Raw genomic sequence first — 26,618 nt, 5'->3', positions numbered from 1 at the left:
TTGTAAAAGCTTACAAATTATTTCCGTAATATGACATCAAAACTTCCATGAAAATGTATGCAATTGACACTGGTAAAAACAATATTTTAAAGAGAAGTCCCTTTAAAAGCAAGGAAGTCACTTTGGAATGGAAATGCGCATTGCGTGTTTTAGGCTTAGTACTAACTGTGTAGGTAGGTTCCCTGAACAAACTCAATCTAAGATGGGACTCATGAGATATTCCCACCTTTTTCGGCAATTCATTTGGTCAGCCTTATGCCGACCTGTGGGTAGAGTTCCTGACAAGCTCAACTGAGAAAGGTACTCTTGAGATTGAAGTCTTACAACTCTTATCATGTGAGAAATAATTGGTGAAATTGAGCAGAATTTCTTCCCTGTGTTAGTTGTAAGTGCATAATCTTTGAAAGGACTTTTGAACAAATGTCATAAAGGACCTACTCGACGAAGATGGGATTCGAACCCATGCGTGCATAGCATAATGGATTAGCAATCCATCGCCTTAACCACTCGGCCACCTCGTCTGTTTGTACCATGGATGATGACGACAGCCATGTTTGCACATTTACTATTGCACGGGTACAAACGTCATTTTCAAGCCTGACTAAACACTGATGAGTGGTCCAAATTTTAAATGTTACAGTAAAATACAAGGGGAATTAGCTCAAGTGGTAGAGCGCGCGCTTAGCATGTGAGAGGTAGTGGGATCGATGCCCACATTCTCCAAAGTCATTCAAGCGTGTTCATTTCCTCAGAAGGTTCATTTTCGAAATTTCATTGTACCTACGAGGACAGTACATTGAACCGGAATTCGTGAAGCATTTTCGCAAGTAATAAAAAAAAGACTGCATGACTCCAATTTATGATGATCTAACTTATCTGATCAGTACCCTTCCACATACAGTGTGACATTTGCTTTAATCATTCAGAAGTGGCTTCAGTTTGTAAAAGCTTACAAATTATTTCCGTAATATGACATCAAACCTTCCATGAAAATGTATAAAATTGACACTGGGAAAAACAATATTTTAAAGAAAAGTCCCTTTAAAAGCTATGAAGTCACTTTGGAATGGAAATGCGCATTGCGTGTTTTAGGCTTAGTACTAACTGTGTAGGTAGGTTCCATGAACAAACTCAATCTAAGATGGGACTCATGAGATATTCCCACCTTTTTCGGCAATTCATTTGGTCAGCCTTATGCCGACCTGTGGGTAGAGTTCCTGACAAGCTCAACTGAGAAAGGTACTCTTGAGATTGAAGTCTTACAACTCTTATCATGTGAGAAATAATTGGTGAAATTGAGCAGAATTTCTTCCCTGAGTTAGTTGTAAGTGCATAATCTTTGAAAGGACTTTTGAACAGATGTCATAAAGGACCTACTCGACGAAGATGGGATTCGAACCCATGCGTGCATAGCACAATGGATTAGCAATTCATCGCCTTAACCACTCGGCCACCTCATCTGTTTGTACCATGAATGATGACGACAGCCATGTTTGCACATTTACTATTGCACGGGTACAAACGTCATTGTCAAGCCTGACTAAACACTGATGAGTGGTCCAAATTTTAAATGTTACAGTATAATTCAAGGGGAATTAGCTCAAGTGGTAGAGCGCTCGCTTAGCATGTGAGAGGTAGTGGGATCGATGCCCACATTCTCCAAAGTCATCCAAGCTTGATCATTTCCTCAGAAGGTTCATTTTCGAAATTTCATTGTACCTACGAGGACAGTACATTGAACCGGAATTCGTGAAGCATTTTCGCAAGTAATAAAAAAAAGACTGCATGACTCCAATTTATGATGATCTAACTTATCTGATCAGTACCCTTCCACATACAGTGTGACATTTGCTTTAATCATTCAGAAGTGGCTTCAGTTTGTAAAAGCTTACAAATTATTTCCGTAATATGACATCAAACCTTCCATGAAAATGTATGCAATTGACACTGGGAAAAACAATATTTTAAAGAGAAGTCCCTTTAAAAGCTAGGAAGTCACTTTGGAATGGAAATGCGCATTGCGTGTTTTAGGCTTAGTACTAACTGTGTAGGTAGGTTCCCTGAACAAACTCAATCTAAGATGGGACTCATGAGATATTCCCACCTTTTTCGGCAATTCATTTGGTCAGCCTTATGCTGACCTGTGGGTAGAGTTCCTGACAAGCTCAACTGAGAAAGGTACTCTTGAGATTGAAGTCTTACAACTCTTATCATGTGAGAAATAATTGGTGAAATTGAGCAGAATTTCTTCCCTGTGTTAGTTGTAAGTGCATAATCTTTGAAAGGACTTTTGAACAGATGTCATAAAGGACCTACTTGACGAAGATGGGATTCGAACCCATGCGTGCATAGCACAATGGATTAGCAATCCATCGCCTTAACCACTCGGCCACCTCGTCTGTTTGTACCATGGATGATGACGACAGCCATGTTTGCACATTTACTATTGCACGGGTACAAACGTCATTGTCAAGCCTGACTAAACACTGATGAGTGGTCCAAATTTTAAATGTTACAGTAAAATACAAGGGGAATTAGCTCAAGTGGTAGAGCGCTCGCTTAGCATGTGAGAGGTAGTGGGATCGATGCCCACATTCTCCAAAGTCATCCAAGCTTGTTCTTTTCCTCAGAAGGTTCATTTTCGAAATTTCATTGTACCTACGAGGACAGTACATTGAACCGGAATTCGTGAAGCATTTTCGCAAGTAATAAAAAAAAGACTGCATGACTCCAATTTATGATGATCTAACTTATCTGATCAGTACCCTTCCACATACAGTGTGACATTTGCTTTAATCATTCAGAAGTGGCTTCAGTTTGTAAAAGCTTACAAATTATTTCCGTAATATGACATCAAACCTTCCATGAAAATGTATGCAATTGACACTGGGAAAAACAATATTTTAAAGAGAAGTCCCTTTAAAAGCTAGGAAGTCACTTTGGAATGGAAATGCGCATTGCATGTTTTAGGCTTAGTACTAACTGTGTAGGTAGGTTCCCTGAACAAACTCAATCTAAGATGGGACTCATGAGATATTCCCACCTTTTTCGGCAATTCATTTGGTCAGCCTTATGCCGACCTGTGGGTAGAGTTCCTGACAAGCTCAACTGAGAAAGGTACTCTTGAGATTGAAGTCTTACAACTCTTATCATGTGAGAAATAATTGGTGAAATTGAGCTGAATTTCTTCCCTGTGTTAGTTGTAAGTGCATAATCTTTGAAAGGACTTTTGAACAGATGTCATAAAGGACCTACTCGACGAAGATGGGATTCGAACCCATGCATGCATTGCACAATGGATTAGCAATCCATCGCCTTAACCACTCGGCCACCTCGTCTGTTTGTACCATGGATGATGACGACAGCCACGTTTGCACATTTACTATTGCACGGGTACAAACGTCATTGTCAAGCCTGACTAAACACTGATGAGTGGTCCAAATTTTAAATGTTACAGTATAATTCAAGGGGAATTAGCTCAAGTGGTAGAGCGCTCGCTTAGCATGTGAGAGGTAGTGGGATCGATGCCCACATTCTCCAAAGTCATCCAAGCTTGATCATTTCCTCAGAAGGTTCATTTTCGAAATTTCATGGTACCTACGAGGACAGTACATTGAACCGGAATTCGTGAAGCATTTTCGCAAGTAATAAAAAAAAGACTGCATGACTCCAATTTATGATGATCTAACTTATCTGATCAGTACCCTTCCACATACAGTGTGACATTTGCTTTAATCATTCAGAAGTGGCTTCAGTTTGTAAAAGCTTACAAATTATTTCCGTAATATGACATCAAACCTTCCATGAAAATGTATGCAATTGACACTGGGTAAAACAATATTTTAAAGAGAAGTCCCTTTAAAAGCTAGGAAGTCACTTTGGAATGGAAATGCGCATTGCGTGTTTTAGGCTTAGTACTAACTGTGTAGGTAGGTTCCCTGAACAAACTCAATCTAAGATGGGACTCATGAGATATTCCCACCTTTTTCGGCAATTCATTTGGTCAGCCTTATGCTGACCTGTGGGTAGAGTTCCTGACAAGCTCAACTGAGAAAGGTACTCTTGAGATTGAAGTCTTACAACTCTTATCATGTGAGAAATAATTGGTGAAATTGAGCAGAATTTCTTCCCTGTGTTAGTTGTAAGTGCATAATCTTTGAAAGGACTTTTGAACAGATGTCATAAAGGACCTACTCGACGAAGATGGGATTCGAACCCATGCGTGCATAGCACAATGGATTAGCAATCCATCGCCTTAACCACTCGGCCACCTCGTCTGTTTGTACCATGGATGATGACGACAGCCAAGTTTGCACATTTACTATTGCACGGGTACAAACGTCATTGTCAAGCCTGACTAAACACTGATGAGTGGTCCAAATTTTAAATGTTACAGTAAAATACAAGGGGAATTAGCTCAAGTGGTAGAGCGCTCGCTTAGCATGTGAGAAGTAGTGGGATCGATGCCCACATTCTCCAAAGTCATCCAAGCTTGTTCTTTTCCTCAGAAGGTTCATTTTCGAAATTTCATTGTACCTACGAGGACAGTACATTGAACCGGAATTCGTGAAGCATTTTCGCAAGTAATAAAAAAAAGACTGCATGACTCCAATTTATGATGATCTAACTTATCTGATCAGTACCCTTCCACATACAGTGTGACATTTGCTTTAATCATTCAGAAGTGGCTTCAGTTTGTAAAAGCTTACAAATTATTTCCGTAATATGACATCAAACCTTCCATGAAAATGTATGCAATTGACACTGGGAAAAACAATATTTTAAAGAGAAGTCCCTTTAAAAGCTAGGAAGTCACTTTGGAATGGAAATGCGCATTGCATGTTTTAGGCTTAGTACTAACTGTGTAGGTAGGTTCCCTGAACAAACTCAATCTAAGATGGGACTCATGAGATATTCCCACCTTTTTCGGCAATTCATTTGGTCAGCCTTATGCCGACCTGTGGGTAGAGTTCCTGACAAGCTCAACTGAGAAAGGTACTCTTGAGATTGAAGTCTTACAACTCTTGTCATGTGAGAAATAATTGGTGAAATTGAGCAGAATTTCTTCCCTGTGTTAGTTGTAAGTGCATAATCTTTGAAAGGACTTTTGAACAGATGTCATAAAGGACCTACTCGACGAAGATGGGATTCGAACCCATGCGTGCATTGCACAATGGATTAGCAATCCATCGCCTTAACCACTCGGCCACCTCGTCTGTTTGTACCATGGATGATGACGACAGCCACGTTTGCACATTTACTATTGCACGGGTACAAACGTCATTGTCAAGCCTGACTAAACACTGATGAGTGGTCCAAATTTTAAATGTTACAGTATAATACAAGGGGAATTAGCTCAAGTGGTAGAGCGCTCGCTTAGCATGTGAGAGGTAGTGGGATCGATGCCCACATTCTCCAAAGTCATCCAAGCTTGTTTGTTTCCTCAAAAGTTTATTTTTCGAAATTTCATTGTACCTACGAGGACAGTACATTGAACAGGAATTCGTGAAGCATTTTCGCAAGTAATAAAAAAAAGACTGCATGACTCCAATTTATGATGATCTAACTTATCTGATCAGTACCCTTCCACATACAGTGTGACATTTGCTTTAATCATTCAGAAGTGGCTTCAGTTTGTAAAAGCTTACAAATAATTTCCGTAATATGACATCAAACCTTCCATGAAAATGTATGCAATTGACACTGGGAAAAACAATATTTTAAAGAGAAGTCCATTTAAAAGCTAGGAAGTCACTTTGTAATGGAAATGCGCATTGCGTGTTTTAGGCTTAGTACTACTTGTGTAGGTAGGTTCCCTGAACAAACTCAATCTAAGATGGGACTCATGAGATATTCCCACCTTTTTCGGCAATTCATTTGGTCAGCCTTATGGCGACCTGTGGGTAGAGTTCCTGACAAGCTCAACTGAGAAAGGTACTCTTGAGATTGAAGTCTTACAACTCTTATCATGTGAGAAATAATTGGTGAAATTGAGCTGAATTTCTTCCCTGTGTTAGTTGTAAGTGCATAATCTTTGAAAGGACTTTTGAACAGATGTCATAAAGGACCTACTCGACGAAGATGGGATTCGAACCCATGCGTGCATAGCACAATGGATTAGCAATCCATCGCCTTAACCACTCGGCCACCTCGTCTGTTTTTACAATGGATGATGACGACAGCCATGTTTGCACATTTACTATTGCACGGGTACAAACGTCATTGTCAAGCCTGACTAAACACTGATGAGTGGCCCAAATTTTAAATGTTACAGTATTACACAAGGGGAATTAGCTCAAGTGGTAGAGCGCTCGTTTAGCATGTGAGAGGTAGTGGGATCGATGCCCACATTCTCCAAAGTCATCCAAGCTAGATCATTTCCTCAGAAGGTTCATTTTCGAAATTTCATGGTACCTACGAGGACAGTACATTGAACCGGAATTCGTGAAGCATTTTCGCAAGTAATAAAAAAAAGACTGCATGACTCCAATTTATGATTATCTAACTTATCTGATCAGTACCCTTCCACATACAGTGTGACATTTGCTTTAATCATTCAGAAGTGGCTTCAGTTTGTAAAAGCTTACAAATTATTTCCGTAATATGACATCAAACCTTCCATGAAAATGTATGCAACTGACACTGGGAAAAACAATATTTTAAAGAGAAGTCCCTTTAAAAGCTAGGAAGTCACTTTGGAATGGAAATGCGCATTGCATGTTTTAGGCTTAGTACTAACTGTGTAGGTAGGTTCCCTGAACAAACTCAATCTAAGATGGGACTCATGAGATATTCCCACCTTTTTCGGCAATTCATTTGGTCAGCCTTATGCCGACCTGTGGGTAGAGTTCCTGACAAGCTCAACTGAGAAAGGTACTCTTGAGATTGAAGTCTTACAACTCTTATCATGTGAGAAATAATTGGTGAAATTGAGCAGAATTTCTTCCCTGTGTTAGTTGTAAGTGCATAATCTTTGAAAGGACTTTTGAACAGATGTCATAAAGGACCTACTCGACGAAGATGGGATTCGAACCCATGCGTGCATAGCACAATGGATTAGCAATCCATCACCTTAACCACTCGGCCACCTCATCTGTTTGTTCCATGAATGATAACGACAGCCATGTTTGCACATTTACTATTGTACGGGTACAAACGTCATTGTCAAGCCTGACTAAACACTGATGAGTGGTCCAAATTTTAAATGTTACAGTATAATTCAAGGGGAATTAGCTCAAGTGGTAGAGCGCTCGCTTAGCATGTGAGAGGTAGTGGGATCGATGCCCACATTCTCCAAAGTCATCCAAGGTAGTTTGTTTCGTCAAAAGTTTATTTTTCGAAATTTCATTGTACCTACGAGGACAGTACATTGAACCGGAATTCGTGAAGCATTTTCGCAAGTAATAAAAAAAAGACTGCATGACTCCAATTTATGATGATCTAACTTATCTGTTCAGTACCCTTCCACATACAGTGTGACATTTGCTTTAATCATTCAGAAGTGGCTTCAGTTTGTAAAAGCTTACAAATTATTTCCGTAATATGACATCAAACCTTCCATGAAAATGTATGCAATTGACACTGGGAAAAACAATATTTTAAAGAGAAGTCCCTTTAAAAGCTAGGAAGTCACTTTGGAATGGAAATGCGCATTGCGTGTTTTAGGCTTAGTACTAATTGTGTAGGTAGGTTCCCTGAACAAACTCAATCTAAGACGGGACTCATGAGATATTCCCACCTTTTTCGGCAATTCATTTGGTTAGCCTTATGCCGACCTGTGGGTAGAGTTCCTGACAAGCTCAACTGAGAAAGGTACTCTTGAGATTGAAGTCTTACAACTCTTATCATGTGAGAAATAATTGGTGAAATTGAGCAGAACTTCTTCCCTGTGTTAGTTGTAAGTGCATAATCTTTGAAAGGACTTTTGAACAGATGTCATAAAGGACCTACTCGACGAAGATGGGATTCGAACCCATGCGTGCATAGCACAATGGATTAGCATTCCATCGACTTAACCACTCGGCCACCTCGTCTGTTTGTACAATGGATGATGACGACAGCCATGTTTGCACATTTACTATTGCACGGGTACAAACGTCATTGTCAAGCCTGACTAAACACTGATGAGTGGTCCAAATTTTAAATGTTACAGTTAAATACAAGGGGAATTAGCTCAAGTGGTAGAGTGCTCGCTTAGCATGTGAGAGGAAGTGGGATCGATGCCCACATTCTCCAAAGTCATCCAAGCTTGTTCATTTCCTCAGAAGGTTCATTTTCGAAATTTCATTGTACCTACGAGGACAGTACATTGAACCGGAATTCGTGAAGCATTTTCGCAAGTAATAAAAAAAAGACTGCATGACTCCAATTTATGATGATCTAACTTATCTGTTCAGTACCCTTCCACATACAGTGTGACATTTGCTTTAATCATTCAGAAGTGGCTTCAGTTTGTAAAAGCTTACAAATTATTTCCGTAATATGACATCAAAACTTCCATGAAAATGTATGCAATTGACACTGGGAAAAACAATATTTTAAAGAGAAGTCCCTTTAAAAGCTATGAAGTCACTTTGGAATGGAAATGCGCATTGCGTGTTTTAGGCTTAGTACTAATTGTGTAGGTAGGTTCCCTGAACAAACTCAATCTAAGATGGGACTCATGAGATATTCCCACCTTTTTCGGCAATTCATTTGGTTAGCCTTATGCCGACCTGTGGGTAGAGTTCCTGACAAGCTCAACTGAGAAAGGTACTCTTGAGATTGAAGTCTTACAACTCTTATCATGTGAGAAATAATTGGTGAAATTGAGCAGAATTTCTTCCCTGTGTTAGTTGTAAGTGCATAATCTTTGAAAGGACTTTTGAACAGATGTCATAAAGGACCTACTCGACGAAGATGGGATTCGAACCCATGCGTGCATAGCACAATGGATTAGCAATCCATCGCCTTAACCACTCGGCCACCTCGTCTATTTGTACAATGGATGATGATGACAGCCATGTTTGCACATTTACTATTGCACGGGTACAAACGTCATTGTCAAGCCTGACTAAACACTGATGAGTGGTCCAAATTTTAAATGTTACAGTAAAATACAAGGGGAATTAGCTCAAGTGGTAGAGCGCGCGCTTAGCATGTGAGAGGTAGTGGGATCGATGCCCACATTCTCCAAAGTCATTCAAGCGCGTTCATTTCCTCAGAAGGTTCATTTTCGAAATTTCATTGTACCTACGAGGACAGTACATTGAACCGGAATTCGTGAAGCATTTTCGCAAGTAATAAAAAAAAGACTGCATGACTCCAATTTATGATGATCTAACTTATCTGATCAGTACCCTTCCACATACAGTGTGACATTTGCTTTAATCATTCAGAAGTGGCTTCAGTTTGTAAAAGCTTACAAATTATTTCCGTAATATGACATCAAACCTTCCATGAAAATGTATGCAATTGACACTGGGAAAAACAATATTTTAAAGAAAAGTCCCTTTAAAAGCTATGAAGTCACTTTGGAATGGAAATGCGCATTGCGTGTTTTAGGCTTAGTACTAACTGTGTAGGTAGGTTCCATGAACAAACTCAATCTAAGATGGGACTCATGAGATATTCCCACCTTTTTCGGCAATTCATTTGGTCAGCCTTATGCCGACCTGTGGGTAGAGTTCCTGACAAGCTCAACTGAGAAAAGTACTCTTGAGATTGAAGTCTTACAACTCTTATCATGTGAGAAATAATTGGTGAAATTGAGCAGAATTTCTTCCCTGTGTTAGTTGTAAGTGCATAATCTTTGAAAGGACTTTTGAACAGATGTCATAAAGGACCTACTCGACGAAGATGGGATTCGAACCCATGCGTGCATAGCACAATGGATTAGCAATTCATCGCCTTAACCACTCGGCCACCTCATCTGTTTGTACCATGAATGATGACGACAGCCATGTTTGCACATTTACTATTGCACGGGTACAAACGTCATTGTCAAGCCTGACTAAACACTGATGAGTGGTCCAAATTTTAAATGTTACAGTATAATTCAAGGGGAATTAGCTCAAGTGGTAGAGCGCTCGTTTAGCATGTGAGAGGTAGTGGGATCGATGCCCACATTCTCCAAAGTCATCCAAGCTAGATCATTTCCTCAGAAGGTTCATTTTCGAAATTTCATGGTACCTACGAGGACAGTACATTGAACCGGAATTCGTGAAGCATTTTCGCAAGTAATAAAAAAAAGACTGCATGACTCCAATTTATGATTATCTAACTTATCTGATCAGTACCCTTCCACATACAGTGTGACATTTGCTTTAATCATTCAGAAGTGGCTTCAGTTTGTAAAAGCTTACAAATTATTTCCGTAATATGACATCAAACCTTCCATGAAAATGTATGCAATTGACACTGGGAAAAACAATATTTTAAAGAGAAGTCCCTTTAAAAGCTAGGAAGTCACTTTGGAATGGAAATGCGCATTGCATGTTTTAGGCTTAGTACTAACTGTGTAGGTAGGTTCCCTGAACAAACTCAATCTAAGATGGGACTCATGAGATATTCCCACCTTTTTCGGCAATTCATTTGGTCAGCCTTATGCCGACCTGTGGGTAGAGTTCCTGACAAGCTCAACTGAGAAAGGTACTCTTGAGATTGAAGTCTTACAACTCTTATCATGTGAGAAATAATTGGTGAAATTGAGCAGAATTTCTTCCCTGTGTTAGTTGTAAGTGCATAATCTTTGAAAGGACTTTTGAACAGATGTCATAAAGGACCTACTCGACGAAGATGGGATTCGAACCCATGCGTGCATTGCACAATGGATTAGCAATCCATCGCCTTAACCACTCGGCCACCTCGTCTGTTTGTACCATGGATGATGACGACAGCCACGTTTGCACATTTACTATTGCACGGGTACAAACGTCATTGTCAAGCCTGACTAAACACTGATGAGTGGTCCACATTTTAAATGTTACAGTATAATACAAGGGGAATTAGCTCAAGTGGTAGAGCGCTCGCTTAGCATGTGAGAGGTAGTGGGATCGATGCTCACATTCTCCAAAGTCATCCAAGCTTGTTTGTTTCCTCAAAAGTTTATTTTTCGAAATTTCATTGTACCTACGAGGACAGTACATTGAACCGGAATTCGTGAAGCATTTTCGCAAGTAATAAAAAAAAGACTGCATGACTCCAATTTATGATGATCTAACTTATCTGATCAGTACCCTTCCACATACAGTGTGACATTTGCTTTAATCATTCAGAAGTGGCTTCAGTTTGTAAAAGCTTACAAATAATTTCCGTAATATGACATCAAACCTTCCATGAAAATGTATGCAATTGACACTGGGAAAAACAATATTTTAAAGAGAAGTCCATTTAAAAGCTAGGAAGTCACTTTGGAATGGAAATGCGCATTGCGTGTTTTAGGCTTAGTACTACTTGTGTAGGTAGGTTCCCTGAACAAACTCAATCTAAGATGGGACTCATGAGATATTCCCACCTTTTTCGGCAATTCATTTGGTCAGCCTTATGCCGACCTGTGGGTAGAGTTCCTGACAAGCTCAACTGAGAAAGGTACTCTTGAGATTGAAGTCTTACAACTCTTATCATGTGAGAAATAATTGGTGAAATTGAGCTGAATTTCTTCCCTGTGTTAGTTGTAAGTGCATAATCTTTGAAAGGACTTTTGAACAGATGTCATAAAGGACCTACTCGACGAAGATGGGATTCGAACCCATGCGTGCATAGCACAATAGATTAGCAATCCATCGCCTTAACCACTCGGCCACCTCGTCTGTTTGTACAATGGATGATGACGACAGCCATGTTTGCACATTTACTATTGCACGGGTACAAACGTCATTGTCAAGCCTGACTAAACACTGATGAGTGGTCCAAATTTTAAATGTTACAGTAAAATACAAGGGGAATTAGCTCAAGTGGTAGAGCGCGCGCTTAGCATGTGAGAGGTAGTGGGATCGATGCCCACATTCTCCAAAGTCATCCAAGCTTGTTCATTTCCTCAGAAGGTTCATTTTCGAAATTTCATTGTACCTACGAGGACAGTACATTGAACCGGAATTCGTGAAGCATTTTCGCAAGTAATAAAAAAAAGACTGCATGACTCCAATTTATGATGATCTAACTTATCTGATCAGTACCCTTCCACATACAGTGTGACATTTGCTTTAATCATTCAGAAGTGGCTTCAGTTTGTAAAAGCTTACAAATTATTTCCGTAATATGACATCAAACCTTCCATGAAAATGTATGCAATTGACACTGGGAAAAACAATATTTTAAAGAAAAGTCCCTTTAAAAGCTATGAAGTCACTTTGGAATGGAAATGCGCATTGCGTGTTTTAGGCTTAGTACTAACTGTGTAGGTAGGTTCCATGAACAAACTCAATCTAAGATGGGACTCATGAGATATTCCCACCTTTTTCGGCAATTCATTTGGTCAGCCTTATGCCGACCTGTGGGTAGAGTTCCTGACAAGCTCAACTGAGAAAGGTACTCTTGAGATTGAAGTCTTACAACTCTTATCATGTGAGAAATAATTGGTGAATTTGAGCAGAATTTCTTCCCTGTGTTAGTTGTAAGTGCATAATCTTTGAAAGGACTTTTGAACAGATGTCATAAAGGACCTACTCGACGAAGATGGGATTCGAACCCATGCGTGCATAGCACAATGGATTAGCAATCCATCGCCTTAACCACTCGGCCACCTCATCTGTTTGTACCATGAATGATGACGACAGCCATGTTTGCACATTTACTATTGCACGGGTACAAACGTCATTGTCAAGCCTGACTAAACACTGATGAGTGGTCCAAATTTTAAATGTTACAGTATAATTCAAGGGGAATTAGCTCAAGTGGTAGAGTGCTCGCTTAGCATGTGAGAGGTAGTGGGATCGATGCCCACATTCTCCAAAGTCATCCAAGCTTGATCATTTCCTCAGAAGGTTCATTTTCGAAATTTCATGGTACCTACGAGGACAGTACATTGAACCGGAATTCGTGAAGCATTTTCGCAAGTAATAAAAAAAAGACTGCATGACTCCAATTTATGATGATCTAACTTATCTGATCAGTACCCTTCCACATACAGTGTGACATTTGCTTTAATCATTCAGAAGTGGCTTCAGTTTGTAAAAGCTTACAAATTATTTCCGTAATATGACATCAAACCTTCCATGAAAATGTATGCAATTGACACTGGGAAAAACAATATTTTAAAGAGAAGTCCCTTTAAAAGCTAGGAAGTCACTTTGGAATGGAAATGCGCATTGCGTGTTTTAGGCTTAGTACTAACTGTGTAGGTAGGTTCCCTGAACAAACTCAATCTAAGATGGGACTCATGAGATATTCCCACCTTTTTCGGCAATTCATTTGGTCAGCCTTATGCTGACCTGTGGGTAGAGTTCCTGACAAGCTCAACTGAGAAAGGTACTCTTGAGATTGAAGTCTTACAACTCTTATCATGTGAGAAATAATTGGTGAAATTGAGCAGAATTTCTTCCCTGTGTTAGTTGTAAGTGCATAATCTTTGAAAGGACTTTTGAACAGATGTCATAAAGGACCTAATCGAAGAAGATGGGATTCGAACCCATGCGTGCATAGCACAATGGATTAGCAATCCATCGCCTTAACCACTCGTCCACCTCGTCTGTTTGTACCATGGATGATGACGACAGCCATGTTTGCACATTTACTATTGCACGGGTACAAACGTCATTGTCAAGCCTGACTAAACACTGATGAGTGGTCCAAATTTTAAATGTTACAGTAAAATACAAGGGGAATTAGCTCAAGTGGTAGAGCGCTCGCTTAGCATGTGAGAGGTGGTGGGATCGATGCCCACATTCTCCAAAGTCATCCAAGCTTGTTCTTTTCCTCAGAAGGTACATTTTCGAAATTTCATTGTACCTACGAGGACAGTACATTGAACCGGAATTCGTGAAGCATTTTCGCAAGTAATAAAAAAAAGACTGCATGACTCCAATTTATGATGATCTAACTTATCTGATCAGTACCCTTCCACATACAGTGTGACATTTGCTTTAATCATTCAGAAGTGGCTTCAGTTTGTAAAAGCTTACAAATTATTTCCGTAATATGACATCAAACCTTCCATGAAAATGTATGCAATTGACACTGGGAAAAACAATATTTTAAAGAGAAGTCCCTTTAAAAGCTAGGAAGTCACTTTGGAATGGAAATGCGCATTGCATGTTTTAGGCTTAGTACTAACTGTGTAGGTAGGTTCCCTGAACAAACTCAATCTAAGATGGGACTCATGAGATATTCCCACCTTTTTCGGCAATTCATTTGGTCAGCCTTATGCCGACCTGTGGGTAGAGTTCCTGACAAGCTCAACTGAGAAAGGTACTCTTGAGATTGAAGTCTTACAACTCTTATCATGTGAGAAATAATTGGTGAAATTGAGCTGAATTTCTTCCCTGTGTTAGTTGTAAGTGCATAATCTTTGAAAGGACTTTTGAACAGATGTCATAAAGGACGCACTCGACGAAGATGGGATTCGAACCCATGCGTGCATTGCACAATGGATTAGCAATCCATCGCCTTAACCACTCGGCCACCTCGTCTGTTTGTACCATGGATGATGACGACAGCCAAGTTTGCACATTTACTATTGCACGGGTACAAACGTCATTGTCAAGCCTGACTAAACACTGATGAGTGGTCCAAATTTTAAATGTTACAGTATAATACAAGGGGAATTAGCTCAAGTCGTAGAGCGCTCGTTTAGCATGTGAGAGGTAGTGGGATCGATGCCAACATTCTCCAAAGTCATCCAAGCTTGTTTGTTTCCTCAAAAGTTAATTTTTCGAAATTTCATTGTACCTACGAGGACAGTACATTGAACCGGAATTCGTGAAGCATTTTCGCAAGTAATAAAAAAAAGACTGCATGACTCCAATTTATGATGATCTAACTTATCTGATCAGTACCCTTCCACATACAGTGTGACATTTGCTTTAATCATTCAGAAGTGGCTTCAGTTTGTAAAAGCTTACAAATAATTTCCGTAATATGACATCAAACCTTCCATGAAAATGTATGCAATTGACACTGGGAAAAACAATATTTTAAAGAAAAGTCCCTTTAAAAGCTATGAAGTCACTTTGGAATGGAAATGCGCATTGCGTGTTTTAGGCTTAGTACTAACTGTGTAGGTAGGTTCCATGAACAAACTCAATCTAAGATGGGACTCATGAGATATTCCCACCTTTTTCGGCAATTCATTTGGTCAGCCTTATGCCGACCTGTGGGTAGAGTTCCTGACAAGCTCAACTGAGAAAGGTACTCTTGAGATTGAAGTCTTACAACTCTTATCATGTGAGAAATAATTGGTGAATTTGAGCAGAATTTCTTCCCTGTGTTAGTTGTAAGTGCATAATCTTTGAAAGGACTTTTGAACAGATGTCATAAAGGACCTACTCGACGAAGATGGGATTCGAACCCATGCGTGCATAGCACAATGGATTAGCAATCCATCGCCTTAACCACTCGGCCACCTCATCTGTTTGTACCATGAATGATGACGACAGCCATGTTTGCACATTTACTATTGCACGGGTACAAACGTCATTGTCAAGCCTGACTAAACACTGATGAGTGGTCCAAATTTTAAATGTTACAGTATAATTCAAGGGGAATTAGCTCAAGTGGTAGAGTACTCGCTTAGCATGTGAGAGGTAGTGGGATCGATGCCCACATTCTCCAAAGTCATCCAAGCTTGATCATTTCCTCAGAAGGTTCATTTTCGAAATTTCATGGTACCTACGAGGACAGTACATTGAACCGGAATTCGTGAAGCATTTTCGCAAGTAATAAAAAAAAAGACTGCATGACTCCAATTTATGATGATCTAACTTATCTGATCAGTACCCTTCCACATACAGTGTGACATTTGCTTTAATCATTCAGAAGTGGCTTCAGTTTGTAAAAGCTTACAAATTATTTCCGTAATATGACATCAAACCTTCCATGAAAATGTATGCAATTGACACTGGGAAAAACAATATTTTAAAGAGAAGTCCCTTTAAAAGCTAGAAGGTCACTTTGGAATGGAAATGCGCATTGCGTGTTTTAGGCTTAGTACTAACTGTGTAGGTAGGTTCCCTGAACAAACTCAATCTAAGATGGGACTCATGAGATATTCCCACCTTTTTCGGCAATTCATTTGGTCAGCCTTATGCTGACCTGTGGGTAGAGTTCCTGACAAGCTCAACTGAGAAAGGTACTCTTGAGATTGAAGTCTTACAACTCTTATCATGTGAGAAATAATTGGTGAAATTGAGCAGAATTTCTTCCCTGTGTTAGTTGTAAGTGCATAATCTTTGAAAGGACTTTTGAACAGATGTCATAAAGGACCTAATCGAAGAAGATGGGATTCGAACCCATGCGTGCATAGCACAATGGATTAGCAATCCATCGCCTTAACCACTCGTCCACCTCGTCTGTTTGTACCATGGATGATGACGACAGCCATGTTTGCACATTTACTATTGCACGGGTACAAACGTCATTGTCAAGCCTGACTAAACACTGATGAGTGGTCCAAATTTTAAATGTTACAGTAAAATACAAGGGGAATTAGCTCAAGTGGTAGAGCGCTCGCTTAGCATGTGAGAGGTAGTGGGATCGATGCCCACATTCTCCAAAGTCATCCAAGCTTGTTCTTTTCCTCATAAGGTTCATTTTCGAAATTTCATTGTACCTACGAGGACAGTACATTGAACCGGAATTCGTGAAGCATTTTCGCAAGTAATAAAAAAAAGACTGCATGACTCCAATTTATGATGATCTAACTTATCTGATCAGTACCCTTCCACATACAGTGTGACATTTGCTTTAATCATTCAGAAGTGGCTTCAGTTTGTAAAAGCTTACAAATTATTTCCGTAATATGACATCAAACCTTCCATGAAAATGTATGCAATTGACACTGGGAAAAACAATATTTTAAAGAGAAGTCCCTTTAAAAGCTAGGAAGTCACTTTGGAATGGAAATGCGCATTGCATGTTTTAGGCTTAGTACTAACTGTGTAGGTAGGTTCCCTGAACAAACTCAATCTAAGATGGGACTCATGAGATATTCCCACCTTTTTCGGCAATTCATTTGGTCAGCCTTATGCCGACCTGTGGGTAGAGTTCCTGACAAGCTCAACTGAGAAAGGTACTCTTGAGATTGAAGTCTTACAACTCTTATCATGTGAGAAATAATTGGTGAAATTGAGCTGAATTTCTTCCCTGTGTTAGTTGTAAGTGCATAATCTTTGAAAGGACTTTTGAACAGATGTCATAAAGGACGCACTTGACGAAGATGGGATTCGAACCCATGCATGCATTGCACAATGGATTAGCAATCCATCGCCTTAACCACTCGGCCACCTCGTCTGTTTGTACCATGGATGATGACGACAGCCACGTTTGCACATTTACTATTGCACGGGTACAAACGTCATTGTCAAGCCTGACTAAACACTGATGAGTGGTACAAATTTTAAATGTTACAGTATAATACAAGGGGAATTAGCTCAAGTCGTAGAGCGCTCGCTTAGCATGTGAGAGGTAGTGGGATCGATGCCCACATTCTCCAAAGTCATCCAAGCTTGTTTGTTTCCTCAAAAGTTTATTTTTCGAAATTTCATTGTACCTACGAGGACAGTACATTGAACCGGAATTCGTGAAGCATTTTCGCAAGTAATAAAAAAAAGACTGCATGACTCCAATTTATGATGATCTAACTTATCTGATCAGTACCCTTCCACATACAGTGTGACATTTGCTTTAATCATTCAGAAGTGGCTTCAGTTTGTAAAAGCTTACAAATAATTTCCGTAATATGACATCAAACCTTCCATGAAAATGTATGCAATTGACACTGGGAAAAACAATATTTTAAAGAGAAGTCCATTTAAAAGCTAGGAAGTCACTTTGGAATGGAAATGCGCATTGCGTGTTTTAGGCTTAGTACTACTTGTGTAGGTAGGTTCCCTGAACAAACTCAATCTAAGATGGGACTCATGAGATATTCCCACCTTTTTCGGCAATTCATTTGGTCAGCCTTATGCCGACCTGTGGGTAGAGTTCCTGACAAGCTCAACTGAGAAAGGTACTCTTGAGATTGAAGTCTTACAACTCTTATCATGTGAGAAATAATTGGTGAAATTGAGCAGAATTTCTTCCCTGTGTTAGTTGTAAGTGCATAATCTTTGAAAGGACTTTTGAACAGATGTCATAAAGGACCTAATCGAAGAAGATGGGATTCGAACCCATGCGTGCATAGCACAATGGATTAGCAATCCATCGCCTTAACCACTCGTCCACCTCGTCTGTTTGTACCATGGATGATGACGACAGCCATGTTTGCACATTTACTATTGCACGGGTACAAACGTCATTGTCAAGCCTGACTAAACACTGATGAGTGGTCCAAATTTTAAATGTTACAGTAAAATACAAGGGGAATTAGCTCAAGTGGTAGAGCGCTCGCTTAGCATGTGAGAGGTAGTGGGATCGATGCCCACATTCTCCAAAGTCATTCAAGCTTGTTCTTTTCCTCATAAGGTTCATTTTCGAAATTTCATTGTACCTACGAGGACAGTACATTGAACCGGAATTCGTGAAGCATTTTCGCAAGTAATAAAAAAAAGACTGCATGACTCCAATTTATGATGATCTAACTTATCTGATCAGTACCCTTCCACATACAGTGTGACATTTGCTTTAATCATTCAGAAGTGGCTTCAGTTTGTAAAAGCTTACAAATTATTTCCGTAATATGACATCAAACCTTCCATGAAAATGTATGCAATTGACACTGGGAAAAACAATATTTTAAAGAGAAGTCCCTTTAAAAGCTAGGAAGTCACTTTGGAATGGAAATGCGCATTGCATGTTTTAGGCTTAGTACTAACTGTGTAGGTAGGTTCCCTGAACAAACTCAATCTAAGATGGGACTCATGAGATATTCCCACCTTTTTCGGCAATTCATTTGGTCAGCCTTATGCCGACCTGTGGGTAGAGTTCCTGACAAGCTCAACTGAGAAAGGTACTCTTGAGATTGAAGTCTTACAACTCTTATCATGTGAGAAATAATTGGTGAAATTGAGCTGAATTTCTTCCCTGTGTTAGTTGTAAGTGCATAATCTTTGAAAGGACTTTTGAACAGATGTCATAAAGGACGCACTTGACGAAGATGGGATTCGAACCCATGCATGCATTGCACAATGGATTAGCAATCCATCGCCTTAACCACTCGGCCACCTCGTCTGTTTGTACCATGGATGATGACGACAGCCACGTTTGCACATTTACTATTGCACGGGTACAAACGTCATTGTCAAGCCTGACTAAACACTGATGAGTGGTACAAATTTTAAATGTTACAGTATAATACAAGGGGAATTAGCTCAAGTCGTAGAGCGCTCGCTTAGCATGTGAGAGGTAGTGGGATCGATGCCCACATTCTCCAAAGTCATCCAAGCTTGTTTGTTTCCTCAAAAGTTTATTTTTCGAAATTTCATTGTACCTACGAGGACAGTACATTGAACCGGAATTCGTGAAGCATTTTCGCAAGTAATAAAAAAAAGACTGCATGACTCCAATTTATGATGATCTAACTTATCTGATCAGTACCCTTCCACATACAGTGTGACATTTGCTTTAATCATTCAGAAGTGGCTTCAGTTTGTAAAAGCTTACAAATAATTTCCGTAATATGACATCAAACCTTCCATGAAAATGTATGCAATTGACACTGGGAAAAACAATATTTTAAAGAGAAGTCCATTTAAAAGCTAGGAAGTCACTTTGGAATGGAAATGCGCATTGCGTGTTTTAGGCTTAGTACTACTTGTGTAGGTAGGTTCCCTGAACAAACTCAATCTAAGATGGGACTCATGAGATATTCCCACCTTTTTCGGCAATTCATTTGGTCAGCCTTATGCCGACCTGTGGGTAGAGTTCCTGACAAGCTCAACTGAGAAAGGTACTCTTGAGATTGAAGTCTTACAACTCTTATCATGTGAGAAATAATTGGTGAAATTGAGCTGAATTTCTTCCCTGTGTTAGTTGTAAGTGCATAATCTTTGAAAGGACTTTTGAACAGATGTCATAAAGGACCTACTCGACGAAGATAAGATTCGAACCCATGCTTGCATAGCACAATGGATTAGCAATCCATCGCCTTAACCACTCGGCCACCTCGTCTGTTTGTACAATGGATGATGACGACAGCCATGTTTGCACATTTACTATTGCACGGGTACAAACGTCATTGTCAAGCCTGACTAAACACTGATGAGTGGTCCAAATTTTAAATGTTACAGTAAAATACAAGGGGAATTAGCTCAAGTGGTAGAGCGCGCGCTTAGCATGTGAGAGGTAGTGGGATCGATGCCCACATTCTCCAAAGTCATCCAAGCTTGTTCATTTCCTCAGAAGGTTCATTTTCGAAATTTCATTGTACCTATGAGGACAGTACATTGAACCGGAATTCGTGAAGCATTTTCGCAAGTAATAAAAAAAAGACTGCATGACTCCAATTTATGATGATCTAACTTATCTGATCAGTACCCTTCCACATACAGTGTGACATTTGCTTTAATCATTCAGAAGTGGCTTCAGTTTGTAAAAGCTTACAAATTATTTCCGTAATATGACATCAAACCTTCCATGAAAATGTATGCAATTGACACTGGGAAAAACAATATTTTAAAGAAAAGTCCCTTTAAAAGCTATGAAGTCACTTTGGAATGGAAATGCGCATTGCGTGTTTTAGGCTTAGTACTAACTGTGTAGGTAGGTTCCATGAACAAACTCAATCTAAGATGGGACTCATGAGATATTCCCACCTTTTTCGGCAATTCATTTGGTCAGCCTTATGCCGACCTGTGGGTAGAGTTCCTGACAAGCTCAACTGAGAAAGGTACTCTTGAGATTGAAGTCTTACAACTCTTATCATGTGAGAAATAATTGGTGAATTTGAGCAGAATTTCTTCCCTGTGTTAGTTGTAAGTGCATAATCTTTGAAAGGACTTTTGAACAGATGTCATAAAGGACCTACTCGACGAAGATGGGATTCGATCCCATGCGTGCATAGCACAATGGATTAGCAATCCATCGCCTTAACCACTTGGCCACCTCATCTGTTTGTACCATGAATGATGACGACAGCCATGTTTGCACATTTACTATTGTACAGTTACAAACGTCATTGTCAAGCCTGACTAAACACTGATGAGTGGTCCAAATTTTAAATGTTACAGTATAATTCTAGGGGAATTAGCTCAAGTGGTAGAGCGCTCGCTTAGCATGTGAGAGGTAGTGGGATCGATGCCCACATTCTCCAAAGTCATCCAAGCTTGTTTGTTTCCTCAGAAGGTTCATTTTCGAAATTTCATTGTACCTACGAGGACAATACATTGAACCGGAATTCGTGAAGCATTTTCGCAAGTAATAAAAAAAAGACTGCATGACTCCAATTTATGATGATCTAACTTATCTGATCAGTACCCTTCCACATACAGTGTGACATTTGCTTTAATCATTCAGAAGTGGCTTCAGTTTGTAAAAGCTTACAAATTATTTCCGTAATATGACATCAAACCTTCCATGAAAATGTATGCAATTGACACTGGGAAAAACAATATTTTAAAGAGAAGTCCCTTTAAAAGCTAGGAAGTCACTTTGGAATGGAAATGCGCATTGCGTGTTTTAGGCTTAGTACTAACTGTGTAGGTAGGTTCCCTGAACAAACTCAATCTAAGATGGGACTCATGAGATATTCCCACCTTTTTCGGCAATTCATTTGGTCAGCCTTATGCTGACCTGTGGGTAGAGTTCCTGACAAGCTCAACTGAGAAAGGTACTCTTGAGATTGAAGTCTTACAACTCTTATCATGTGAGAAATAATTGGTGAAATTGAGCAGAATTTCTTCCCTGTGTTAGTTGTAAGTGCATAATCTTTGAAAGGACTTTTGAACAGATGTCATAAAGGACCTACTCGACGAAGATGGGATTCGAACCCATTCGTGCATAGCACAATGGATTAGCAATCCATCGCCTTAACCACTCGGCCACCTCGTCTGTTTGTACAATGGATGATGACGACAGCCATGTTTGCACATTTACTATTGCACGGGTACAAACGTCATTGTCAAGCCTGACTAAACACTGATGAGTGGTCCAAATTTTAAATGTTACAGTAAATACAAGGGGAATTAGCTCAAGTGGTAGAGCGCGCGCTTAGCATGTGAGAGGTAGTGGGATCGATGCCCACATTCTCCAAAGTCATCCAAGCTTGTTCATTTCCTCAGAAGGTTCATTTTCGAAATTTCATTGTACCTATGAGGACAGTACATTGAACCGGAATTCGTGAAGCATTTTCGCAAGTAATAAAAAAAAGACTGCATGACTCCAATTTATGATGATCTAGCTTATCTGATCAGTACCCTTCCACATACAGTGTGACATTTGCTTTAATCATTCAGAAGTGGCTTCAGTTTGTAAAAGCTTACAAATTATTTCCGTAATATGACATCAAACCTTCCATGAAAATGTATGCAATTGACACTGGGAAAAACAATATTTTAAAGAAAAGTCCCTTTAAAAGCTATGAAGTCACTTTGGAATGGAAATGCGCATTGCGTGTTTTAGGCTTAGTACTAACTGTGTAGGTAGGTTCCATGAACAAACTCAATCTAAGATGGGACTCATGAGATATTCCCACCTTTTTCGGCAATTCATTTGGTCAGCCTTATGCCGACCTGTGGGTAGAGTTCCTGACAAGCTCAACTGAGAAAGGTACTCTTGAGATTGAAGTCTTACAACTCTTATCATGTGAGAAATAATTGGTGAATTTGAGCAGAATTTTTTCCCTGTGTTAGTTGTAAGTGCATAATCTTTGAAAGGACTTTTGAACAGATGTCATAAAGGACCTACTCGACGAAGATGGGATTCGAACCCATGCGTGCATAGCACAATGGATTAGCAATCCATCGCCTTAACCACTTGGCCACCTCATCTGTTTTGTACCATGAATGATGACGACAGCCATGTTTGCACATTTACTATTGTACAGTTACAAACGTCATTGTCAAGCCTGACTAAACACTGATGAGTGGTCCAAATTTTAAATGTTACAGTAAATACAAGGGGAATTAGCTCAAGTGGTAGAGCGCGCGCTTAGCATGTGAGAGGTAGTGGGATCGATGCCCACATTCTCCAAAGTCATCCAAGCTTGTTCATTTCCTCAGAAGGTTCATTTTCGAAATTTCATTGTACCTATGAGGACAGTACATTGAACCGGAATTCGTGAAGCATTTTCGCAAGTAATAAAAAAAAGACTGCATGACTCCAATTTATGATGATCTAACTTATCTGATCAGTACCCTTCCACATACAGTGTGACATTTGCTTTAATCATTCAGAAGTGGCTTCAGTTTGTAAAAGCTTACAAATTATTTCCGTAATATGACATCAAACCTTCCATGAAAATGTATGCAATTGACACTGGGAAAAACAATATTTTAAAGAGAAGTCCCTTTAAAAGCTAGGAAGTCACTTTGGAATGGAAATGCGCATTGCGTGTTTTAGGCTTAGTACTAACTGTGTAGGTAGGTTCCCTGAACAAACTCAATCTAAGATGGGACTCATGAGATATTCCCACCTTTTTCGGCAATTCATTTGGTCAGCCTTATGCTGACCTGTGGGTAGAGTTCCTGACAAGCTCAACTGAGAAAGGTACTCTTGAGATTGAAGTCTTACAACTCTTATCATGTGAGAAATAATTGGTGAAATTGAGCAGAATTTCTTCCCTGTGTTAGTTGTAAGTGCATAATCTTTGAAAGGACTTTTGAACAGATGTCATAAAGGACCTACTCGACGAAGATGGGATTCGAACCCATTCGTGCATAGCACAATGGATTAGCAATCCATCGCCTTAACCACTCGGCCACCTCGTCTGTTTGTACCAATGGTTGATGACGACAGCCATGTTTGCACATTTACTATTGCACGGGTACAAACGTCATTGTCAAGCCTGACTAAACACTGATGAGTGGTCCAAATTTTAAATGTTACAGTAAAATATAAGGGGAATTAGCTCAAGTGGTAGAGTGCTCGCTTAGCATGTGAGAGGAAGTGGGATCGATGCCCACATTCTCCAAAGTCATCCAAGCTTGTTCATTTCCTCAGAAGGTTCATTTTCGAAATTTCATTGTACCTACGAGGACAGTACATTGAACCGGAATTCGTGAAGCATTTTCACAAGTAATAAAAAAAAAGACTGCATGACTCCAATTTATGATGATCTAACTTATCTGATCAGTACCCTTCCACATACAGTGTGACATTTGCTTTAATCATTCAGAAGTGGCTTCAGTTTGTAAAAGCTTACAAATTATTTCCGTAATATGACATCAAACCTTCCATGAAAATGTATGCAATTGACACTGGGAAAAACAATATTTTAAAGAGAAGTCCCTTTAAAAGCTAGGAAGTCACTTTGGAATGGAAATGCGCATTGCGTGTTTTAGGCTTAGTACTAACTGTGTAGGTAGGTTCCCTGAACAAACTCAATCTAAGATGGGACTCATGAGATATTCCCACCTTTTTCGGCAATTCATTTGGTCAGCCTTATGCTGACCTGTGGGTAGAGTTCCTGACAAGCTCAACTGAGAAAGGTACTCTTGAGATTGAAGTCTTACAACTCTTATCATGTGAGAATTAATTGGTGAAATTGAGCAGAATTTCTTCCCTGTGTTAGTTGTAAGTGCATAATCTTTGAAAGGACTTTTGAACAGATGTCATAAAGGACCTACTCGACAAAGATGGGATTCGAACCCATGCGTGCATAGCACAATGGATTAGCAATCCATCGCCTTAACCACTCGGCCACCTCGTCGGTTTGTACCATGGATGATGACGACAGCCATGTTTGCACATTTACTATTGCACGGGTACAAACGTCATTGTCAAGCCTGACTAAACACTGATGAGTGGTCCAAATTTTAAATGTTACAGTAAAATACAAGGGGAATTAGCTCAAGTGGTAGAGCGCTCGCTTAGCATGTGAGAGGTAGTGGGATCGATGCCCACATTCTCCAAAGTCATCCAAGCTTGTTCTTTTCCTCAGAAGGTTCATTTTCGAAATTTCATTGTACCTACGAGGACAGTACATTGAACCGGAATTCGTGAAGCATTTTCACAAGTAATAAAAAAAAGACTGCATTACTCCAATTTATGATGATCTAACTTATCTGATCAGTACCCTTCCACATACAGTGTGACATTTGCTTTAATCATTCAGAAGTGGCTTCAGTTTGTAAAAGCTTACAAATTATTTCCGTAATATGACATCAAACCTTCCATGAAAATGTATGCAATTGACACTGGGAAAAACAATATTTTAAAGAGAAGTCCCTTTAAAAGCTAGGAAGTCACTTTGGAATGGAAATGCGCATTGCATGTTTTAGGCTTAGTACTTACTGTGTAGGTAGGTTCCCTGAACAAACTCAATCTAAGATGGGACTCATGAGATATTCCCACCTTTTTCGGCAATTCATTTGGTCAGCCTTATGCCGACCTGTGGGTAGAGTTCCTGACAAGCTCAACTGAGAAAGGTACTCTTGAGATTGAAGTCTTACAACTCTTATCATGTGAGAAATAATTAGTGAAATTGAGCTGAATTTCTTCCCTGTGTTAGTTGTAAGTGCATAATCTTTGAAAGGACTTTTGAACAGATGTCATAAAGGACCTACTCGACGAAGATGGGATTCAAACCCATGCGTGCATTGCACAATGGATTAGCAATCCATCGCCTTAACCACTCGGCCACCTCGTCTGTTTGTACCATGGATGATGACGACAGCCACGTTTGCACATTTACTATTGCACGGGTACAAACGTCATTGTCAAGCCTGACAACACTGATGAGTGGTCCAAATTTTAAATGTTACAGTATAATACAAGGGGAATTAGCTCAAGTGGTAGAGCGCTCGCTTAGCATGTGAGAGGTAGTGGGATCGATGCCCACATTCTCCAAAGTCATCCAAGCTTGTTTGTTTCCTCAAAAGTTTATTTTTCGAAATTTCATTGTACCTACGAGGACAGTACATTGAACCGAAATTCGTGAAGCATTTTCGCAAGTAATAAAAAAAAGACTGCATGACTCCAATTTATGATGATCTAACTTATCTGTTCAGTACCCTTCCACATACAGTGTGACATTTGCTTTAATCATTCAGAAGTGGCTTCAGTTTGTAAAAGCTTACAAATAATTTCCGTAATATGACATCAAACCTTCCATGAAAATGTATGCAATTGACACTGGGAAAAACAATATTTTAAAGAGAAGTCCATTTAAAAGCTAGGAAGTCACTTTGGAATGGAAATGCGCATTGCGTGTTTTAGGCTTAGTACTAATTGTGTAGGTAGGTTCCCTGAACAAACTCAATCTAAGATGGGACTCATGAGATATTCCCACCTTTTTCGGCAATTCATTTGGTCAGCCTTATGCCGACCTGTGGGTAGAGTTCCTGACAAGCTCAACTGAGAAAGGTACTCTTGAGATTGAAGTCTTACAA

The 26,618-nt window shown here is 39.6% G+C and overlaps 34 non-coding genes across 34 annotated transcripts; 11 read left to right on the top strand and 23 right to left on the bottom strand.

Annotated features, from left to right (window-relative positions):
- Window positions 1–439: 439 nt before the first annotated feature.
- Window positions 440–521, bottom strand: trnas-gcu (transfer RNA serine (anticodon GCU)). Its single transcript has one exon. It is a non-coding gene; the product is annotated as a tRNA-Ser (tRNA).
- An 857-nt stretch (window positions 522–1,378) lies between these two features.
- trnas-gcu (transfer RNA serine (anticodon GCU)) lies at window positions 1,379–1,460 on the bottom strand. The gene has a single exon. It is a non-coding gene; the product is annotated as a tRNA-Ser (tRNA).
- A 129-nt stretch (window positions 1,461–1,589) lies between these two features.
- Window positions 1,590–1,662, top strand: trnaa-agc (transfer RNA alanine (anticodon AGC)). The gene has a single exon. It is a non-coding gene; the product is annotated as a tRNA-Ala (tRNA).
- Window positions 1,663–2,317: 655 nt separating this feature from the next.
- Window positions 2,318–2,399, bottom strand: trnas-gcu (transfer RNA serine (anticodon GCU)). The gene has a single exon. It is a non-coding gene; the product is annotated as a tRNA-Ser (tRNA).
- A 129-nt stretch (window positions 2,400–2,528) lies between these two features.
- Window positions 2,529–2,601, top strand: trnaa-agc (transfer RNA alanine (anticodon AGC)). The gene has a single exon. It is a non-coding gene; the product is annotated as a tRNA-Ala (tRNA).
- Window positions 2,602–3,256: 655 nt separating this feature from the next.
- On the bottom strand, window positions 3,257–3,338 carry trnas-gcu (transfer RNA serine (anticodon GCU)). The gene has a single exon. It is a non-coding gene; the product is annotated as a tRNA-Ser (tRNA).
- Window positions 3,339–3,467: 129 nt separating this feature from the next.
- On the top strand, window positions 3,468–3,540 carry trnaa-agc (transfer RNA alanine (anticodon AGC)). The gene has a single exon. It is a non-coding gene; the product is annotated as a tRNA-Ala (tRNA).
- Window positions 3,541–4,195: 655 nt separating this feature from the next.
- trnas-gcu (transfer RNA serine (anticodon GCU)) lies at window positions 4,196–4,277 on the bottom strand. The gene has a single exon. It is a non-coding gene; the product is annotated as a tRNA-Ser (tRNA).
- An 857-nt stretch (window positions 4,278–5,134) lies between these two features.
- trnas-gcu (transfer RNA serine (anticodon GCU)) lies at window positions 5,135–5,216 on the bottom strand. Its single transcript has one exon. It is a non-coding gene; the product is annotated as a tRNA-Ser (tRNA).
- Window positions 5,217–5,345: 129 nt separating this feature from the next.
- trnaa-agc (transfer RNA alanine (anticodon AGC)) lies at window positions 5,346–5,418 on the top strand. Its single transcript has one exon. It is a non-coding gene; the product is annotated as a tRNA-Ala (tRNA).
- Window positions 5,419–6,073: 655 nt separating this feature from the next.
- On the bottom strand, window positions 6,074–6,155 carry trnas-gcu (transfer RNA serine (anticodon GCU)). The gene has a single exon. It is a non-coding gene; the product is annotated as a tRNA-Ser (tRNA).
- Window positions 6,156–7,012: 857 nt separating this feature from the next.
- On the bottom strand, window positions 7,013–7,094 carry trnas-gcu (transfer RNA serine (anticodon GCU)). Its single transcript has one exon. It is a non-coding gene; the product is annotated as a tRNA-Ser (tRNA).
- A 129-nt stretch (window positions 7,095–7,223) lies between these two features.
- On the top strand, window positions 7,224–7,296 carry trnaa-agc (transfer RNA alanine (anticodon AGC)). Its single transcript has one exon. It is a non-coding gene; the product is annotated as a tRNA-Ala (tRNA).
- A 1,594-nt stretch (window positions 7,297–8,890) lies between these two features.
- trnas-gcu (transfer RNA serine (anticodon GCU)) lies at window positions 8,891–8,972 on the bottom strand. Its single transcript has one exon. It is a non-coding gene; the product is annotated as a tRNA-Ser (tRNA).
- Window positions 8,973–9,829: 857 nt separating this feature from the next.
- trnas-gcu (transfer RNA serine (anticodon GCU)) lies at window positions 9,830–9,911 on the bottom strand. The gene has a single exon. It is a non-coding gene; the product is annotated as a tRNA-Ser (tRNA).
- An 857-nt stretch (window positions 9,912–10,768) lies between these two features.
- trnas-gcu (transfer RNA serine (anticodon GCU)) lies at window positions 10,769–10,850 on the bottom strand. Its single transcript has one exon. It is a non-coding gene; the product is annotated as a tRNA-Ser (tRNA).
- An 857-nt stretch (window positions 10,851–11,707) lies between these two features.
- Window positions 11,708–11,789, bottom strand: trnas-gcu (transfer RNA serine (anticodon GCU)). The gene has a single exon. It is a non-coding gene; the product is annotated as a tRNA-Ser (tRNA).
- An 857-nt stretch (window positions 11,790–12,646) lies between these two features.
- trnas-gcu (transfer RNA serine (anticodon GCU)) lies at window positions 12,647–12,728 on the bottom strand. The gene has a single exon. It is a non-coding gene; the product is annotated as a tRNA-Ser (tRNA).
- Window positions 12,729–13,796: 1,068 nt separating this feature from the next.
- Window positions 13,797–13,869, top strand: trnaa-agc (transfer RNA alanine (anticodon AGC)). The gene has a single exon. It is a non-coding gene; the product is annotated as a tRNA-Ala (tRNA).
- A 655-nt stretch (window positions 13,870–14,524) lies between these two features.
- Window positions 14,525–14,606, bottom strand: trnas-gcu (transfer RNA serine (anticodon GCU)). The gene has a single exon. It is a non-coding gene; the product is annotated as a tRNA-Ser (tRNA).
- Window positions 14,607–15,463: 857 nt separating this feature from the next.
- On the bottom strand, window positions 15,464–15,545 carry trnas-gcu (transfer RNA serine (anticodon GCU)). Its single transcript has one exon. It is a non-coding gene; the product is annotated as a tRNA-Ser (tRNA).
- A 1,069-nt stretch (window positions 15,546–16,614) lies between these two features.
- On the top strand, window positions 16,615–16,687 carry trnaa-agc (transfer RNA alanine (anticodon AGC)). The gene has a single exon. It is a non-coding gene; the product is annotated as a tRNA-Ala (tRNA).
- Window positions 16,688–17,342: 655 nt separating this feature from the next.
- On the bottom strand, window positions 17,343–17,424 carry trnas-gcu (transfer RNA serine (anticodon GCU)). The gene has a single exon. It is a non-coding gene; the product is annotated as a tRNA-Ser (tRNA).
- A 1,068-nt stretch (window positions 17,425–18,492) lies between these two features.
- trnaa-agc (transfer RNA alanine (anticodon AGC)) lies at window positions 18,493–18,565 on the top strand. The gene has a single exon. It is a non-coding gene; the product is annotated as a tRNA-Ala (tRNA).
- Window positions 18,566–19,220: 655 nt separating this feature from the next.
- trnas-gcu (transfer RNA serine (anticodon GCU)) lies at window positions 19,221–19,302 on the bottom strand. The gene has a single exon. It is a non-coding gene; the product is annotated as a tRNA-Ser (tRNA).
- Window positions 19,303–21,098: 1,796 nt separating this feature from the next.
- On the bottom strand, window positions 21,099–21,180 carry trnas-gcu (transfer RNA serine (anticodon GCU)). Its single transcript has one exon. It is a non-coding gene; the product is annotated as a tRNA-Ser (tRNA).
- A 129-nt stretch (window positions 21,181–21,309) lies between these two features.
- On the top strand, window positions 21,310–21,382 carry trnaa-agc (transfer RNA alanine (anticodon AGC)). Its single transcript has one exon. It is a non-coding gene; the product is annotated as a tRNA-Ala (tRNA).
- A 655-nt stretch (window positions 21,383–22,037) lies between these two features.
- On the bottom strand, window positions 22,038–22,119 carry trnas-gcu (transfer RNA serine (anticodon GCU)). The gene has a single exon. It is a non-coding gene; the product is annotated as a tRNA-Ser (tRNA).
- An 856-nt stretch (window positions 22,120–22,975) lies between these two features.
- Window positions 22,976–23,057, bottom strand: trnas-gcu (transfer RNA serine (anticodon GCU)). Its single transcript has one exon. It is a non-coding gene; the product is annotated as a tRNA-Ser (tRNA).
- An 857-nt stretch (window positions 23,058–23,914) lies between these two features.
- On the bottom strand, window positions 23,915–23,996 carry trnas-gcu (transfer RNA serine (anticodon GCU)). Its single transcript has one exon. It is a non-coding gene; the product is annotated as a tRNA-Ser (tRNA).
- Window positions 23,997–24,855: 859 nt separating this feature from the next.
- On the bottom strand, window positions 24,856–24,937 carry trnas-gcu (transfer RNA serine (anticodon GCU)). Its single transcript has one exon. It is a non-coding gene; the product is annotated as a tRNA-Ser (tRNA).
- A 129-nt stretch (window positions 24,938–25,066) lies between these two features.
- trnaa-agc (transfer RNA alanine (anticodon AGC)) lies at window positions 25,067–25,139 on the top strand. The gene has a single exon. It is a non-coding gene; the product is annotated as a tRNA-Ala (tRNA).
- A 655-nt stretch (window positions 25,140–25,794) lies between these two features.
- On the bottom strand, window positions 25,795–25,876 carry trnas-gcu (transfer RNA serine (anticodon GCU)). The gene has a single exon. It is a non-coding gene; the product is annotated as a tRNA-Ser (tRNA).
- A 127-nt stretch (window positions 25,877–26,003) lies between these two features.
- trnaa-agc (transfer RNA alanine (anticodon AGC)) lies at window positions 26,004–26,076 on the top strand. The gene has a single exon. It is a non-coding gene; the product is annotated as a tRNA-Ala (tRNA).
- The last annotated feature ends 542 nt before the right edge of the window (window positions 26,077–26,618 follow it).

The sequence above is a fragment of the Nothobranchius furzeri genome, chromosome 3 (assembly GCF_043380555.1).
Source record: "Nothobranchius furzeri strain GRZ-AD chromosome 3, NfurGRZ-RIMD1, whole genome shotgun sequence".
Classification (NCBI taxonomy): Eukaryota; Metazoa; Chordata; class Actinopteri; order Cyprinodontiformes; family Nothobranchiidae; genus Nothobranchius; species Nothobranchius furzeri.
This window is presented reverse-complemented; position numbering and strand designations above follow the sequence as displayed.